The sequence below is a fragment of the Canis lupus genome, chromosome 2, assembly GCF_048164855.1.
Source record: "Canis lupus baileyi chromosome 2, mCanLup2.hap1, whole genome shotgun sequence".
Classification (NCBI taxonomy): domain Eukaryota; kingdom Metazoa; phylum Chordata; class Mammalia; order Carnivora; family Canidae; genus Canis; species Canis lupus.
In genome coordinates, this window is record NC_132839.1 from 32,504,507 (window position 1) to 32,509,601 (window position 5,095).

General features: G+C 32.7%; 1 pseudogene; it reads left to right on the forward strand.

Moving 5' to 3' along the window:
• The first annotated feature begins 2,728 nt into the window (after positions 1–2,728).
• On the forward strand, positions 2,729–3,666 carry LOC140610023 (olfactory receptor 6C3-like; annotated as a pseudogene).
• Positions 3,667–5,095: the final 1,429 nt, after the last annotated feature.

Genomic DNA, 5,095 nt, shown 5'->3' on the forward strand with positions numbered 1-5,095 from the left:
GTGAATAAATATTTTCAATGCTTATTTTAATGTGTATCAGTTATACATTCAACATGGTGTCTATGTATTGTCCCATGTGTGAGCTAGTGGTTTGTTCATCCTTTCCCACTTCTTTCTTTTGTCCCATTATCTAATATTCTCATTTTTCACTACTGCAAATAATCTGCATTTCTGGCATTAAATGCACACATGTTTTATGTCCACATTTATAACTGTGAGGAAAATAAAGATAATTTGTTAAATGTAACATTATATTACATATTTATGTACATATAGATTCATATATACCTCTATACTATATTATTCTTCTAGTAATAAAAGTGACACCTCTCATTGACGGAACTGTGGAAATAAACTAGTTAAAAATATCCAATGCCAGACTTCCAGATATTTATTTTATTGATTCACAAAAATTCTCAATATGAGAAAATGTCATATGCACAAATATAAATACAGGTATAAACCTTCTCATCAGTCTTTAATAGGTTGTCCATTTCAGAAGACAATCAAGTCATACTAGAAATCCACAGTAGTGTTTTCCACCATTTCATTCTGGTAAAGAATTCTTCCTAGATTGCCAACATTCAAAGGATATAAGTATGCTAATTCTACTGAGACAAGTCCAGTTTCCGGGAGAAAAATGGATTCCTTGTATAATCACAGAAGACTGAAATTCTAAATCAAACTTTCATACACTCAATATCACATTGTTTGTATATTTGCCTATTTACCTCAATATTTTTGCTTCTTATACTTTTTAATCAATATTTGTAAAAATGATTCACCTTTATCTTTAATTATTCCTCTTCTTGGTACTCTATTTACTTAATGAATTCCCCTGGGCCAACAACAACAAAAAAGACACAGATAAAGTAAGTCCAGTTCCATTTGTGTAGCATACATAGAGAAGAACATTCCTTATCTTCTATTTTTCAAAGCAGCATTTGCAGGGAAATATAACAGCCCCTGAACCTAAGGAAAATACTACTCATATTTTGTAGATATATACTCATAGAATCACAGAATATTGATTTTAAATGTTTGCATGAATAGAAAGAAAAATGATTTAATATAGAAATATTTTGTATTATATGAAAAGAGGCAATGGAAAAATACTAGTCAATCCAGATATAACTGAATTTATACATGGAGTTTGAATAAGAGATGAAAAGCAAGAATGAGTTGTATTATAAAAAAAAGTCAGAATTTCACTTTTCAAAAAAAAGTCAGTATCAGGAATGAAGGATATTGTGAGTCAAAGAGAAGTATAATCCCAAAGAACCAAGAAAAAGTTAAGTCAACACACTTGTTCTGAGAGCAAAATAAAAATCAAATATTTTGCTAACTTGATTTACCAGTTCTGAAATTATGTAAATTTAGGCAAATCAGATGATAAAATTTGAGACTAAATCATCAAGAAGAATCAGGAAGTAAGTAAATTTTTTATTCTTCAATATAATATATATATTCAGTTTATTCAAATATTTTTAAAAACCATGTTTATACATGTTTATGGACTTACAACCCCTTCAGCATTGAAAATTAAATAATTGTTTACTACCAAGAGACTATTAATGAAATCCTAAAGCAGGAACACAGAAATAAATCTTGGATTGTTCATTTTTTCTTTTTTTTTCTTTTTTTTAAATTTTATTATTTATTCATGATAGTCACAGAGAGAGAGAGAGAGAGAGGCAGAGACATAGGCAGAGGGAGAAGCAGGCTCCATGCAGGAAGCCTGACGTGGGATTCGATCCCGGGTCTCCAGGATTGCGCCCTGGGCCAAAGGCAGGTGCTAAACCGCTGTGCCACCCAGGGATCCCTGTTCATTTTTCTAATTTGAAATTATATTCTATTATAGATAGGATTATTTTTTAAATTCCCTATTGGAAGGATATCTGCTTTCCAGTAAATGTTATTTTGGCCATCTACTTATTGATTTTCCATAGCAATATTGTAAAGAAAGAGAGAAAGGAAGAAAGGTATGCATTGTATGAATTAAAGTATTTTTAGGCAATTATTTAATTTAGTAATAGAAGATTACCTTCTTGTTCTTCTGCCTTTTTATCAGAAAAAGGAAAAAATTATGAGAGTGATAGCATCGATCAAATCTTTTAGAAAGTGATTCATGAGAGAATGCCAGTAAAACATTGCCATAAACATGCATGTTCCACAGTGAGATGATTACTGTGGTGTCTAATTGTTTAACCTTGTGAAAGTTGCCTAAAATATGTGGGCCTCAAAATACAGAATGTGTAGATGGGCCTAAACAACCCCTGTAAGATTTCAAATGCTTTATTTAGATTATTCATAATCCAGACTAGTTTTTATAACTGGGGGAAATAAAAAATCAATTAAAATATTTTCATTTTTTTATAAAAGGAGCTAAATATTGTAAAGAATAATTAGAGGCTTGATTTTAAAGAAACACTAGAAGAAATAGCTTCCACTTAAATGTCAGCACAAGATATATTTTTATCCATGGCCCATGATAGTGTATTTTCAGCAAAAAGAGATCAATATTTAACTTCAGATAATACTAAATGTGAGATCCAGTAGAAATTGGACAGTTGCTGAAGGAAAACATTTGTTTTTGGATTTCATAGATTACTCATCACTGTGGATATTTTTAAGATTCTATACTCTAACCTCAATACTGTTTTAACTTTTTATGTCCTATAGGGCACATACATTTTCCATTCTAAAGGGGGGGAAGAAAGGATCCGCAATGAAAAACCACACAGTACCCACAGAGTTCATTCTTCTAGGGCTATCAGATGACCAGAGTTTCAGATTGTGATTTTTCTCTTTTTAATTCTCACATACATATTCAGTGTCACTGGAAATTTGACCATCATCACTCTCACCTTGGTGGACTCCCATCTACAGACCCCTATGTATTTTTTCCTCAGGAACTTCTCTGTATTAGAAATATCCTTTACAACCGTCTGTATTCCTAGATTTCTGGGCACAATTATCACCAGAGACTAAACTATTTCATACAATAATTGTACAGCTCAGTTGTTTTTCTTCATCTTCATGGGCATAACTGAGTTTTATCTTCTAACTGCTATGTCCTATGATCGCTATGTAGCCATCTGTAAACCCTTGCATTACACGACTATCATGAACAAAAGAGTCTGCATTTTACTTGTCTTTTGTGCATGGCTGGCAGGATTCTTAAATATCTTCCCGCCAATTATTCTTTTCCTCCAGTTAGATTACTGTGGCTCCAATGTCATTGATCACTTTGCTTGTGACTATTTTCCCCTCTTGCAATTATCTTGCTCAGACACATGGCTCCTAGAAGTGATTGGTTTTTACTCTGCAATAGTGATTCTGCTTTTCACTCTGGCACTAATAATTCTATCCTACATGTTCATCATTAGAACAATTCTGAAACTGCCATCTGCCAGTCAGAGAAAAAAGGCATTTTCTACATGCTCCTCGCACATGATTGTCATTTCCATCTCTTATGGAAGCTGCATATTCATGTATGCCAACCCCTCTGCAAAAGAAAAGGCATCCTTGACCAAAGGAGTAGCTATTCTTAATACTTCTGTTGCTCCTATGATGAATCCATTTATATATACCCTGAGGAATCAGCAAGTAAAGCAAGCCTTTAAGGATACTATCCAAAAGGTTCTGTTTTTCTCCAGTAAATGAAAGTATTGCCATTAAAAGAATGAAGTTCTTGTAGATGCTACTATTCACACTTTCTCGAAACCCCGTTTCCTTTACTAGAGTTATCTATTTTACTCTTTTTTCTTCATTCCCATATTAAAATTTCCCAGTCATTGAACTCAATAAATTTGATAAACTGAATATCGTTTCAGAACTTTCTGTACATTCATGTGTTTTATTCAAAAGTATTTAGATGAAGGAATACATTTGGATTCGTGGTTATGGTTTTGAATGGAAGTGGTTTGCCTTTGAAGAGACACTGAGCATTTAGTTTGATAGAAAGATTGTCAGGATAGATGCAGATTTCTGAACTTTTCATTCTTATCCAGTAATAGGCATGAATGTTGGTAGAAAAATTTAATTCTATTTGTCATATCCATGAAATCAAATAAACACAATCACCAGGAGATTGAGAATAAAATATAAATATCTACTCAAATATTTTAAAAGATTAGAAATTCATACATAATACAAATATTTATACTGTTTATAATAATGATGATACTAATGAGAAGAGAAGGAAAGTAGAAGGGATAGAAGGTAACATAACACTTTTCAGCAATTCCTATATTCTATGTCTATTGTTTGTATTGACTCACTTAATCCTACCATCAACATCAATGAGATGTTTTTAATCACCATTCTCTTTTAGTCAGAGGTATTTTTCTTTAGGTAGATCAAATACCTCCAAAAATTAAAAAATAGGTAGACATCAGACAACGTAAAATATATCAAATGTATAAAATGCACAAAACTATGATAAACCAGTGAAAGTTCATCTTTCTGGACAATTGAGCTTTATTTGTGGCATCTAGAACTGACTTTAGAGTTTGGGAAGTATGGAAGAGAACTAACATCTATTGATAATATTCTACACATTCTATTTTATATTAAGCAAACCACAAATTTATTTTATTTATTTTACAAAACAAATTAGAAAGTGAGCCTTATTATCTCTAATTTATAGGTGAATGAACACAGTGAAATCAACATTGAGAGTTTTTTCTTTTTTAAATCTTATTTATTTATTCATGAAGGACACAGAGACACAGAGAGAGGCAGAGACACAGGCAGTGGGAGAAGCAGGCTCCATGCAGGGAGCCCAACGTGGGACTCGACCCCAGGATCGAGGTCCCCAGGATCACACCCTAGGCCGAAGGTGGCACCAAATGGCTGAGCCACCAGGGCCGCCCAGCGTTGAGAGTTTAACATATAGTGATGGCAGCTTTCAGAACTAGGATTCAGTACATTCATCATATACTCAGTTCGTTAACCTCAAAATCCAGACTTGTTCGGTTACTTTCATTTTCACATTGAGTTCCATTTGTAATAATTTATGAATAGAAGCTCATGTTCAATATTAGAATTGTTACATTAAAGGTCTTTTTAATGTGTGATGGACTCATTCAGA